Below are 15,085 nucleotides of genomic sequence, written 5' to 3' on the forward strand. Positions count from 1 at the left end.
CATACTTCTTGATGATAACGAAGAAAATAAGATTTTGGAGATGGGGAATCATGATTAGAATATTATGAAGGAAAAGGGAGAAAAAAAGAAGAGGAAGGAGGAGAAGAAGGAGGAGGAGGAGGGGAGTAGAAGAAGGAAGAAGAAATAAAATAAGAAGTACAATTAGAAGAAGAAGAAGAAGAAGAAGGAGGAGGAGGAGAAGAAGAAGAAGAAGAAGAAGAGGAAGAAGAGACAGAAGAAGAGGTGGAGGAAGAAGAAGAAGTAGTAGAAGTAGTAATAGAAGAAGGAGAAGAAGAAGAAGAAAAGGAAGAAGAAGCAGAAGGAGAAAAGAAAAGGAAAAAGAAAAGAATAAAAGGGAGTAGAAGAAGATAAAAAGGAGAGAAAAAAGGAAATAAAAATATTAAGACAAAAAGGTGAAGGAAAAATAGAGCAAGAATGAATAATTGGCATGTGTTCTGAATAAAATAATATTTTTATTGTGCATGACATATTCCCATTTCTTTCCACCTCCAAGGTATTCCGAATAGAAATGGAAATGTTGCATTATCATCTAAAACATCCCGTGTTCCTACTTTCGTATAAAAATATTTAAGACTTTTAATATTTTTGTTATCAATAAATAACTATTACATGAGGTTTGAAACTTTTCACATTTCAGTTTTCATATACCATTTGTCAAAAACTCTCATTCTCATTATGACCTTGACATTTTGCCAGCCTCTACCCCTGTTTTCAATGACGCAGTATATGTCCTAATATAGGCTTATCATGATTAGTTGGATAATCAATTACAATATAAACGGATGAAGGAATCACAGTCTATGTCATCAATACTTATTTTGTCAACTATTATCAATTGTTATCTTTTATGATGGGAATTCAATGATATATCAAAAACATACCACTGCAATGTAAAAACAACAAAATCCCGGAGAAAATGTGTATACTGTAAAGCGTGCAATGAAAACAGTGATACTTCATTCTGTTAATTTCCTTGTATGTCATAATTATTTATCATGATGACCAATGCCACTGTCTTGCGAAAGAATAAACTTGTTTACCCTTCGTTACCAGGGTATAGCCAAACACGCCAATGTCGTAATTGATGAGGTAAAGGGAAATTATGCTGATGACCGTTCGCCCAGATATATGATGCAGGCGATTGTGGCATGCACATGAACATACTGCCGATACTGAAATCTTATGATATTCTGGATGATTCGATGATGTCACATCTATATTCAACAAATTACGCTTATATGAAGGTCCCATAAGCCTTTGTATTAATGAAATGAAATGAAAATGATATAACGACGATAAAAATGTAAGTATGAATGATTAAAAAACACAAACAACAAAATAACATGCAGCACCAGTAACAACAAAACCAACCAATATTGAAACATTGTATGTTTCTATTCATTTTGTTCCTGACTTGAAATAAAATCTAGCTTGAATTAAAATATAAATATATGAAGAAATGGGTGTGTCCGAAACTATCATTTATCCAAGTTCCGTTATCAAGAAAATACATCTTTGGGATCGATCTTCTCTCTGAAATACGAGTAAAGTCCAAAACTTTTGGTGATAGAGCTTTGGGGAAAATGAAACCAAAATTGTTGAACAAGCTACCTCATAACGTAGTAACAGATTCAAATCTCTGTTGTCCATGGTTAAATACATGCCTTTTTAAGAAGCACATGTATTGGCCCTATACAATATTAAAACAATTATTCTTCCACGCTCATATAGAGACTATCCACATGGTGTATTATACGTCTCTTAGAACTTATTAGTATCATTATTATTAATCTCAGTATGTCAAATAAAGTCAATATTAGCTCTGCCCCGTAGATCACATATTTAAATAATTTATTGGTGTATAAGATTTGGGATTAAAATTAAATTAATTCAATTTAACTTAAGGGCGATTCCATGAAATAATCAACCTTTTTGTACGTGCGACCCCAATTTTTCTCAAGTTGAGCTTCACTTCATTAACTAACCAAGTCATGGTCGTTTGAGAGCATTACAGACTATCAAAAGAACAAAAAATCAGAGACAGAAAATTTCATGAAGGTCCCATATAATAGGGGGTCGGACGTACATAATTTATGGTATTGCCCTTAAGTTAGTTTTCGTTTAATTCAATTAATTTCCAACAAGTTAAAAAAACAGATATACACTCTAAAAAAATGAAATGTTAAATCAACATTTTGAAAGGTAGGAGAGTGAAAGGCTGGCAGCCTTTTCTAAATGTTGAATTTACCCCTTTACATGGTTCGGCCCAACATTTAAATTGTTGGATTCACCTTTATGCAAGGTTAATATTGGAAAAGTATGTCGATCCTCCAACGTTTACATATTTTTAACATAAGAACTTATTTATTATCCACTTACACTAGGTGTCTAGCTTCAAATTATCCAAGGAGAAAACATCTCCGTTCATAACAAATCAACAACAAAACATTAAAACAAGGGGGATCAACATAATTTTCTGCAGTCTTGACTTATGGACAATTTTAGGATAACGTTTTCCAGAGTTTTAAAATAAATTGTACAGTGCGTCCCACAAAAAACGAAACAGAGGTTTAGCGATGATTTATCATAACTTAATCACAAATATAACAGACAAATGACCTATCATTTTAAAGCTTGTCCTCTTTTAGCTGGTATAACATACAATATTTTTTATTCACGCATGAGTGAGTAAAACAATTTGAAGAAATGATAGCAAAAAGTCATTTGGCGGGGGTATCAAAATTTCAAAAAGAAAATCACATGCCTGAAAAGTTCAATATCTGCTCTTTAATTTAATAGCTAAATCGCAGAAAATGGTCAAGAAATAACAAAGTTATGTTTGTTCGAAACAATGCTTTCCATAATTTCATGAAACATACGTGTTTTCACCTGTTTCCCACCGAAGCTATCGCACAGTTAACAAAAGACTTTCTGCATATGGCTGATCGTCAACAAAACGGAGTGTCGAGTAAGTCTAAAAGCTATCCTGTAAAACCTCTTCACTTTATGAAATTATGGAAAGCAGTGTTTCGAAGAAACATAGCTTTGTTATTTCTTGACCGTTTTCTGTAATTCAGGTAATTAAAGAGCAGATATTGAACTTTTTTTAAATGTGATTTTCTTTTTGAAACTCAGATACCGCCCGCCAAGTGACTTTTTTGTTTCCTTTCTTCAAATTGTTTTTGCTCACTCATGCATGAATAAGGAATAATCTAAGTTAGTCCAAATGAAAGAGGAGACCCTACGTTTTACAATGATAGGTCTATTGTATTCCCGGATTGTATTAGCGATTAAGGCATGATAAATCATCTATAAATCTCGGTTTCGTTTTTTGTGGGACGCACATGTATTCATGCAGGCATGCATTTTTAGGTAACCCTATGCTTCGTATTTGGCTTAAATTACGATACTGTAGATATTCTATTTAATCTATTTTTCTTTATAATGTTTTTCTTCCAATCATTATGTATTACATAAATGTTTCCGTTTTTATTCGATTTATATTTGGTCTAATTTCTGCTAGAATTTATAATGCCGGCAAAGTACAATTTAACGTCTAAAGGAATTAGTTCTTAGAAACCGAAACTGATGGAGCTTAACCAAAATCACATGCGAAATGTCATTCGGTGATCTGTCCTTATTTTGGACCATTTTTTTTTAAAGAGATGCTCAGGGTTGAGAATATTAATATCTAAATAAATAAATTAAAATTTACATAGCAAAATGTTGAAAATTTCATCAAAATCGGATAACAAATAACGAAGTTATTGAATTTATAGTATAGCAATATTTTATGAAAACAGTTATATGCATGTCGTCATGAATATTCATTAGGTGGGCTGATGATGTCACATTCCCACATTCCTTTTTCTTATGTTATTACATGAAATCATAATTGTTTCATTTGTTCATATGATGTGCCTCTATTATGATGAAATAAGTTGCAGTGCAACTCTATTATGATGAAATAAGTTGTAACTAATGCACTTAATCAGTTGTCAATCCAATTGTTAATAGTTCTTGGTAGAAATTTTTTGAATAAACCTAATTTCATATAATCAAATACAACAGAACAAGTGAGGATATGACATAATCAGCCCACCTAATTAATATTCATGAAGACATGCCTAGAACTGTTTCACGGGAATAATGCTAATCTTTAAAATTCAATAACTTTGATCAAATTTTCAGCATTTTGCTCTGTGGATTTTATTGAAATATAAATATATTCAGCCTGGTGCATCCCTTTTAACTCTTTTAGAATCCCTAAAACTTAAAGTACTATTTAAGAAAAAAATCATTTTTATCAAAAATCATCAATCCCTTGCGCAAGCAATAAATTCTCGAACGTTTATCCTGCTTCTTTATCACACTTACCACAAAGGCTCTTGCTTTATCTGGGCCCTCGTCAACTTTCCCTATTCTGAGTCAGTTTTCCATGCAATTAATTAGCTGTTGCTGATGATTCGAGTAGGCCTCCATCTCCGGTGAAAACATGTAAGAGACATCGTAATCTTCCAATAATGACTTTTAAAATATTAAGGATGGAGTAAGGGGGGGGGGGGTACGGTTTTGATCATGTTGACTGCATTTTTTATTTAAATTTCTGAATAGCAGTTCTGACTCACGCCTTTTGAATTCCACCATGGCCTAGCAACCTTTGGCAAGGTATCAACCCACACTACTCTCAACCCCGGGTGTTAAATGGGTACCCAGTAGTAGGTTATACCTTGCAATTGGGTCTTGGAACTCTTGTTGGAATGCTCCACAGGGAGTGGAGAAAGTGCATAAAAAGCCCCCCCCCCCCCCGGGGGAGGGGTCACTGTTACATGACAGGTGACATCATACGCGAGGCGGCACGGAATGCGTGGAAAGCGAATAAAGTGTCAAAAATGGGGAAAAAACCTTAATCGCAATGAAATGGCCTATAAAACGCGAATTGAGTAGGACCTGTAATTTGCAAATCTGGGACATCTGCACAAAATCCGCGTTACGATGCTGTCCACTATTCAACAATGGCAGTGATCCCCTGTTATTTGGGAAAATCCAGGTTCAGGGTAGGCCCTTAAGTTTATCGCAATAATTAATAAGATCCCTGTTTTCAGAAATGCACTGATATTTGATCGTCGATGCTTTTTTTAGTTTTTTATTTTAGAACGATTGTCTTCACTCTCCGATTGAAATGACAGCTCCCCGGCAATCAACCAATCAATCAGTCACTCAACCAGTCCACCCATCCATCCTTCCATCCATCCATCCTTCCGCTCATTCATCCATCCATCCATCTATCCACTCATCCATCCATCCATCTATCCATCCATCCATCTATCCACTCATTCATTCATGCATCCGTATTTGTTTAATGGCTTCAATTCGACTAGGTTTTATTCATGTTATTAATGATTTATTTCTGTGTATTTGGAAAATCTCTTTTCTATGTTTTGTTAATATTTGACACTGGACAAAAAAAGTAATCATGTTGACTTTATTGTAGAGTTTACTCTTAATATATGTTACTATCATCCATGGGCGGAAATCCCAGGGGGGGCAGGGGGAGGCGTCCCCCCTACCATTTTGGAAAGGGGGGACATAATATCAAATGTCCCCCTACTATTTGTGGTCTTTTATTATGGAAAAAAAATACATAATTCAAAATCGAAATTATACACATGTATCCTCGAATTTCGAAATATATGTAAACAGATAGTTTTTGTTAAGAACTTGGATAGGAAAACAAAAGGCATACCGGCCCGCATCTAGCCCTAAATGCCAGCCAAAGAGTGATGACATTGATGACATCGATGGCCATTGTCAAATTCATAACTAATGAAAATGACGAAAAAAGAAAATCACCTCTGAATGCTTATAAGTAAACTTAGTGCATAGATGGTAGACGAGAATGTTCCATAACCCGTAAAAACATACCTTTGTTTAACCAATTCATTTTCCCTTTAATCCAAATTTACTTGGAATATAAGAATATTTTCATTGTTCACGTACTCAGTAAAAAAAATTGTTTTCATGACTTATGATTAATCCTTCGCAGTGAATTTTAACTATGTTTAATCCCCAAAATTTGTTTTTAAATACTTTATTAACGAGACTTTTATATTTCATTTTTTCACAAAATTCCTGCCGCGGGAGGGTCATCATAGGTAGATCAAGGGGGCGAAGCGGCGGTCCGCCCCCTATTGGCGGCGCAAAATAGGAAGGTGAGGAGAAAAATAAGAAAGATAGGACGAGGAAGAAAATTAAATAGTATAGTATAGTATTCATTTTCCGTATAAAAAAAAATGCAAAATGCAAAACGGATGGATAGCCCATTTTCAGTTTAGTCGACATGACTATACTGTTCTTCCATGGGCATGATGGGGTCCAAATGATGGAAGGGGAGGGGAATAAGTGGAAAAAAGAAAACTTTTAGGTCATAGTATAAAAATAAAATATTCGCTCGCGCTTTGCATTAATACACAGCCATCTCTTTATTTTAAAACGTGTTTATTTTTTTTTCACTTTTTAGATCGAAATATATAAAATCAAATCATTTATTTAGGAAGATATCCATCTTTTTCATAATTTGTAGGTTAAAATCTTTAAAAAAATTAGCTCGCGCTTTGCGCTCGCATGCTTATTGAGATAAACTGCTTGTTCTTTATTTCAAAAGTGCTTGAAAGATCCAGTTTTCAGATCTGAATGTAAAAAAAAATCATCAGTAATATGGTTAAGTCAGATACTATCCTGTTTATTGCTATAAGGTGAAAAGAAGATGACTTTTTTGGTCGGAAAATAAATAAAAATCAGGATACGCTGCGCGCTCACATTAATTAAAATTTTGTTAGATAGCTACCCTGTCATTGATTTTAAAATATGCTAATAATACAAATTTTTAGGCCGGAAATGACATATCTTCAGCACACACTTCGGGCTCGAATCTAATATTGTTTAGTAAAATTCCTATCATGTTCATGATTTGAAAAAGTGTTACGATTGCCCAGTTTTTAGGTTGGAGAATACAAACTTTCAGCTCGCACTTCGCGCCCGCATTAATTGTTTAGATTCCTATCCTGTTCATAATTTTTTTTTAAGTACTAAGAATGTCCAATATTTAGTTTGGAAAATAAAAAACTTTCACCTCTTACTTCGCATTAATTGTTTAGATTTCTATCCTGTTCATAATTTTTTTTTAGTACTAAGAATGTTTAGTATTGAGGTTGGAAAATCCAAAAACTTTCAGCTCGCGCTTCGCGCTCGAATTAATTGATTAGATTCCTATCCTGTTCATATTCTTTTTAAGGTGCTATGAATGTCCAGTTTTTAGGTTGGAAAATAAAAAAATTTCACCTCGCGCTCGCATTCATTGTTTAGATTCCTATTCCGTTCATTATTATGTGCTAAGAATGTCCAGTTTTTAGGTTGGAAAATAAAAAACTTTCAGCTCGCGCTTTACGCTCGCATTAATTGTTTAGATTCCTATCATGTACATATTCTTTTTAAAGGGGTATAAATGTTCAGTATTTAGGTTGGCAAATCAAAAATTTTCAGCTCGCGCTCGCATCTATTATTTAGTTAAATTCCTATCCTGTTCATGATTTGAAAAAGTGTTACGAATGTCCAGTTTTTGGGTTGGAAAATCGAAAACCTTCACCTAGCGCTTCGCGCTAGCATTATTTTATTAGATTTCTATCGTGTTCATGATTTTTATAAAACTGTTAAGAATGTCCAGATTTTAGGTTGGAAAATCAAAAGATTTCAGCTCGCGTTGAATTCCTATTCTGGTTATGATTTGAAAAAGTGTTACGACTGTCCAGTTTTTAGGTAATTCCTATCCTGTTCATGATTTGAAGAAGTGTTACGAATGTCTAGTTTTTAGGTTGGAAAACCAAAAACTTTCAGCTCGCGCTTCGCGCTCGCATTAATGGTTTAGGTAGGTTCGAATTTAGTTCATGATCACAAAAAAAATTCCAGGTCACAATTTATGAAATATCAACATATTTGGGCTCGCGCTTCGCGCTCGCATTATTTATTGAGGCCTTTCATCTTTAGTTAGGAATACCTACCCTCTTCTAAAAATGGCTATAAATATATACATATACTTTGTTTATATATATATATATATATATTGTAACGAAATGAAAGGTTTATTTAATTATCAGTATTGTTTTGGAACGGCAAAGACTGTAGAATAATTTTTAATCCATATGTATAGTTGTATAGCGAAACTCAGTAATCGCTTGTAATCGATTATGTAGTGATTTCCTGTAAAAATGTAATTATGCCTTTTTGCTGAGAAATATCGAAGTTTACAACTGTGTAATTGTTTTAACTCTTTATCTTTGATAATTTTACACTGTTTGGATATACAAAAGAAGTGACAATCACCATTTTCATAGCTGAAAAGATTTATTCTATGACTTTAACTATTTTTAAATAGTGATAAAATTTTACCGCCTGACAAGCTCCCTCTTGAAACGATGAGCCAGATCGATACAGGTCTACCTTATGCTCGATCACAAACCAGGCTTCTAGGCCTACAAGTAGTACTTTCAGCCCGAAACTCTGCTCAAGTTCCGTTTGATCCTGCTGCGCCAGGCCAGGGTGAGCATGTATTCTAAGTAAAGTTTGAAGAAAGAAATACTTCGTTTTCATGCCTGTCATTGTGTTGAGTACGGTGCTACAGAATGCATGGTCTGAAAAGCAGAAGCACGAAAGTGTTGGAAGTACTGACTGGAAAAAGTGAGAAGTACGGAAAATACTGACTTTACCAAAGTACGGAAAATACTGACTTTACTGAAGTACGGAAAATACCGACTTTCCTGAGATACTGAAAATACTGACTCGAGAGAAGATACGGAAAGTACTGAGTCGAGAGAATAGACGGGAATTACTGATCTTACCGAGATTCCGAGATGAGTGAGGATGCTTGAAAGTTCTTACGAAGATACTGAAATTACGGAAATACTGAATGCTGGGTATTCGGTCTTCAACATGGTTATGCGGTTCCACGAGATATGATATAAGATATTGTGAAGGAGTAAAGAGTCAGAAGTGAAGAAAGACGGACTTTACATCAACTGGTTGTTTATTGCAGCCGAAACGAACCAGCTCGTCAGGAAATAAAGTCGGTTCGGCTACAATATATATATATATATTTATACATATGTATGTGTGTGTGTTTGAGTTAGTAATTCTGTAGAACATAAACACGGAAAACTCAATTGTGTCCCCCCTACCTTCAAGGAGAGATTTCCGCCCATGCTATCATCAACATCATATAATTAAGTATTGGAAGATGTCTGATATTGTGTTTTTACTGGAACACATAAAGGAAAAGAAATGTCTAGAATTAAATTTACGAGTTGTCAAGGTATTTTATTAATATGTAAAGAGATGAGAAAAATTGACGAGGAAATGGTGCTTTTGTAAAATGTGCAATAAAAACACTGATACACAAGCTGTATTTCATTCTATGTATTTCCTTGTATGTAATGATATGTTATCCTTGATCTCGATGACCAATGAAATTGTCTTGTGCAAGCATGGGCGTCAATCCAAACTTGAGCATGGGGGGGACACAATAGCAACATGCAAGCATGTCACTTTTATAGATATACTTTCCAGATCCATTACACTTTCGTTATACTCCACCGCTACATGTACCGTATGTCACAGGGGCGGATCCAGCATTCGCCAATAGGGGGGGGGGCGGAATTTTTTTTCACTCACATTTTCCCCGATCGGCCGCTCGAAGTTAAGTTTTGTTTATTTCTTTGAAGAGGTAATATATTTATATATATATATAATATCATAAGCCTTATTTAAAAAGTGTGAGCTTTTTGTTTATTTTAATATGTATTTTGTTTTAAAATTCAAATATTTTGGGCAATGTTTATGATCCTAAACGAGATGTGTAACAAACTAAATAATTGCTGCGAGCGCGAAGCGCGAGCAGAAATTTTTAATATACGTTTTCATCTGATAAAAAAGGATCTGTTACCGGGCAGCTTGTTAGCCATGAAGACGTTACATATTACAACTATCAAATAATGCGAAGCGCGAGCTGAAAATTTTGACATTTTTACCTGAAGAATGAAAAAGGTTAAGTATATAACTAAATAATTAATGCGAGCGCGAAGCGCGAGCTGAAAAATTCGAGATTCAAACCATAAATTTGACACTCTATTCATATTTTGTAAATCATGAAAATGATGAGTAATTGGAAATCGGCTTCCGACATTAATAATGCGAGCGCAAAGCGCGAGCACAAATTGCTTTATTTATTTTTGATATACGCTTTGATCTGATCTGTAAATGGCTGCGTGTTAGCCATGATGACGTTACATATTTTAACTACCAAATAATGCAAGCGCGAAGCACGGGCTGGAAATATTGAAATTTCTACCTCAATAATGGAAATTCTAAGCACTTTTTGTAATCGTAAAAAGGATAAGTATATAACTAAACAATTGATGCGAGCGCGAAGCGCGAGCGGAAAAATTCTGGACACTCTATTCATGATTTGTAAATCATAAAAATGAGTAATTGGAAATTTTCCTACATTAATAATGCGAGCGCAAAGCGCGAGCAGACAATTTTTTTATATTGTGATCTGAAACTGGATAATGATTTAAATAGAGAACAATCTGCGTATCTAAATAAACGCGTGTTTCAGATTTCGACCTAGAACATGTAGAATTAGGGTAATTTAAATACATTTCTTATCATGAAAATCAATAAAGCGAGCGCAAAGCGCGAGCTAAAAATATGTGATATTCCGTTCTGAAAAGGGTCAATTTAAGCTCTGTTTTTCAAGCACTTTGTGGGAAAATTGTGAGGTGGATATGGATCACAGTTAAAAAGAGCTGATAAGTTTTAATATTATTACTTTGAGTTTTGACATAGGACCGGGACATTATGTCATCATATGAAAATGATGACTATCTTCCTATTTCTCTTCCCTAAGCATGAGAGCGCGAAATCTCTTAATATTATGGCCTGAAAACTGGACATTTAAAGCATTTTTGTAATTATGAATAAGATGCATGAGTTGATATATATTTCAACAATCTATGCGAGCGGAAATCGCGAGCCGAAATTTCTGATAAACTGCATGTGATCAAATGGGGATTTTAAGTAGTTTGTTTTAGAATTAATATTGAGATAAACATAACTCACCAATCAAAATGCGAGCATGCAGCGCTAGCTGATACGTTTTCACAATCTGACCTGAATAGGGATATTTTGATAACTTTATGGAATACAGGAAAATAATAGGTACCTTACAAATCAAATTTTGCGAGCGCGCAGTGCAAGCAGAAAATGTTAATATTCAGACCATAAAACAAAATTTTTTACAGAACACTTTTTAAAAATCAAACAAAATAATGAAAGTTAAATTTTTGAGCCGAAATATGTTATGTATATTGACTTCAAGATTTGATATGTAAGCTCCATATTGAGCAAGATATGTTAGCAAAAAATTTATATCCCGGCATGAAAGATTTTTTATTATTACTTTCAAAGTCTTCCCCTTATCTTATTCACTCGTCTTCCTCCTTTTCTGTTTCCCTTTCTTTTTTTCTCCTCTCTTTTCCCTTGTTCTTCTCTTTTTTTCTTTCTTTCCCTTTTTTTCTTTTTTTTTGCTCCGCCAATAGGGGGAGGGGGCGGGCCCCTCGGGTCCCCCCTGGATCCTCCTATGCTGTCATGCCGTGCATACCCACATGAAAAAAAAACCCACCACGCACGTGCGGGTCTCCATGTGGGTGCTCGCGTGTACCCCGGCGTCGTAGGTACAGAAACGGCTCATAGACGGCTAGCTGCGATGCGAATTTACCCACCGTTAATTGCATTGAAAAGTTACAAGACAGTTTTTTTTTTCTTTATATTTTTTAAGGGGAATCAACTCACATTTTCCTGAGAAGGTATGCATATATTCCCCCCCCCCCCAGATGGTCACACTTCTTTTGTGACAAAAACATGGGGGGACATTTGATATTGTGTCCCCCCCTGAAAAAAATCATGGGGGGACACGTCCCCCCCCCGTCCCCCACCGATTGACGCCCATGCAAGAATCAACTTGTTTACCTCCTCGTTACCAGGGTAGCCCAACAAGCCGATGTCAAGGCCGATGTTGCAATCGTTGAAGTAAAGGGGAACTATAATTATGATGACCGTTCACTAGTACCAGTCTACGGAGCCCGGGAGGGGACATGCATGACAATTTTTTTTAATAAGTCGTTCCCACCACTTATAAGTCGTTCCCACCACTTATAAGTCGTTCCCACCACTTATAAGTCGTTACCACCACTTATAAGTCGTTCCCACCACTTATAAGTCGTTCCCACCACTTATAAGTCGTTCCCACCACTTATAAGTCGTTACCACCACTTATAAGTCGTTCCCACCACTTATAAGTCGTTCCCACCACTTATTTATAACTACCACGTGATGGCATATAATTATGAAGAAGGGAGCAGTACGCCGCGTCCGCTAACTCCAGGAAGCTCCGACGCCGACGCCGAAGCTCTCAAACCAAGCCTGGCGAAAATCATCTAAATCGATGGATATATAGCGCCAACGTCAACAGACCCGGGTACCCAACATTATAACAACAACAAGAAGAAGACCGGCAGGAAGTTGGTTGGATATTCGATATTCGATATTCAAACTGTGAAGTTGGTTTGATATTCAGGTTCGATATTCAAACGCGTGTGAAGTTGGACCAATATTCGATATTCGATATTAAAAAATTAGGGGTCTTGAAAGCTAACTAGGGGGTCAAACAGGTGCAGCACGTCTCGGGCAACCATAACAACACTGTCACTGGCCTGCCCTAGTAAGAGGACATTCAGGGGACAAACGTCAGTGAATAAAAGGGCAGAAAATTGTTATTTTTTTTATTTTTCTTTTCGAGGGGCCTCCACATCCCGACGGCTTACCCAGGGCAACCATGTTTCCTATCTTGTAGAAATCGACTCGGGCAATAAGATAAACACTAGCTTGACCCGGCGCATGCACATTTAGGGGGCTCAAATTAACAAAATTAAGGGGAATAAAGGGCTATTTATCGCATTTTTTCAATTTCAATTAAAATTTTTCAATTAAAATAAACTATTTTTTCAAGAAGCCCCGAGGGATATCCCGACGGCCTAGCCAGGGTTACCACGTATCCTAACATTTAGAACTGGACTCGGGCAACCAGATACACACTAGCTTGACCCAGCGCATGCACATTTGGGGGGGGGGGTAAATTAACAAGGAATACGGGCTATTTCAAGCATGGGGAACCACGGTCCCCCCCCCCCCCCCCATCCGTTAGGGTTGCCGCCAATGGGTAGAGTAAAAAACAACAAAGAAAGAGAGAAGACAAAAATAAAAGAGAGAGAAGCGAAAGGGAGAGATGGGAAAGAAAAGGAGGGGGAAAGGGAGGGAAAGAGAATGGAGGGGTCATAATATTGTATGACCAGGATATTTTATGATTATGCCCTGAACATTAGGGCGAAGCTCAATGCGAGATTAGAACAAAAAAGAGGGGGCACACCATGGCGCACGCAGCAAATATTTGCTTAATAATAAGTCTCGAGCAAGCGAAGTGAGCGAAAAAAAATCACCTGTAATTTTGAGATTGACATCATATCTTTCATCTTCCTTTTCTTTCTTTCCTTTTATTATTTCTTTTTTGTTCTCGGTTGTAGAACTTTTTTTGGGGGGGGGCAGTGCTATGCGGTTCGGGTCCGGGGCAATGACGGCACCAGGGTTTTTAACCTAGGATGAGGCAAACAAACATTTTGGGGCCGGGGGGATGACACACATTTTTAAAAAAATCGAGCGAGAGTTGCGAGTTAATTTTATTTTATATGCAGTCCCTACTGAATGAAAAAGGGACCTGTTAAGGATCAGCTGTTTCCATTAATTGGGTTATGAAGATGATATCTCACCAAATAAATAGTGCGAGCGCGAAGCGCGAGCCGAAAATTTTTGATATCCGGGATGATACCTGGCCGTTCTAAGCTTTTTTTTAATTATGAACTGAATGGCTATCTAATTCGCTGAAAATATATCATTTATGAAAATTATGAATTCGCAGGATAATGTATCTTGCTAAAACGAATAATGAAAACTCTAATAATATTGGATTTTTAAGCCCCATGTGAAAACATAATCATTAATAACTGCGAGCGCGTAGCGCGAGCTACATTTTGAATTTTATATAATGGCCTGAAAGATTTATGTTAGTGACTAAAATTGTTGGGAGCTAAATGCTGTGACGGTGAATGGATGAGAAAATTGTTAAAATTTAAAGAACTAAAAACATTTTTGGAGAATTATATACATTTTTTTTCCTTCAAATTTCGGGGGGGGGGCTCAATGGGGCCTCCCCATTCGGTGGCGCCATGCACTGGTCTGGGGCGGAGCCCCCGGATCCTCGTGATATTTTTAAACATTGCAGATGGCCATTTTTTTATCAAATCGCGGGTACATACACCACATATTATATTAAGTTCAACGCAGTTGCGGATAATAAACAAAATATGTTGAGGCAGCACACCAAAGCAAATGTGGAATAATTAATTTTGAAAAAGTAGCCAGCGAGCGAAGCAAGCCAGAAAATTTTGGCCTTTAAAATTATTTTGAAATTAAATTCTAATTATGTGATAGTAGCTTTGGAAATTTAGTCGATCAATCAATCAATAGATTTGGAATTAGTCACGCGATATCGTCTAAAAGAGACATTTTAGTTCATTAAAATTTATTGGAGGGGTATAACTCCTTGCTAACTAAATAAATTGAAGGCTAAACATGCAAAATAAAATGTCTCATGAGAATCATTCGAAGATCATAGGAGCTTTATACTCATATTTTATATCATGACAATACGTTATGACGATATACGCCCCCATCTTTTCTCCAAGAGATGACGATCTACAACAGAAAGCTAAAGATATTCATTCGACCCAACCCATTCTCATTTTTTTTTGGTAAGTTGATTACAAAAAAGATTATGTATAATGATTAGACTGATTATATAAACAAAGAATGAGCAACCACTGAACAAATTTTGTGCAAA

Source organism: Lytechinus pictus, chromosome 10 (genome assembly GCF_037042905.1).
Source record: "Lytechinus pictus isolate F3 Inbred chromosome 10, Lp3.0, whole genome shotgun sequence".
In the NCBI taxonomy this organism is placed as follows: domain Eukaryota; kingdom Metazoa; phylum Echinodermata; class Echinoidea; order Temnopleuroida; family Toxopneustidae; genus Lytechinus; species Lytechinus pictus.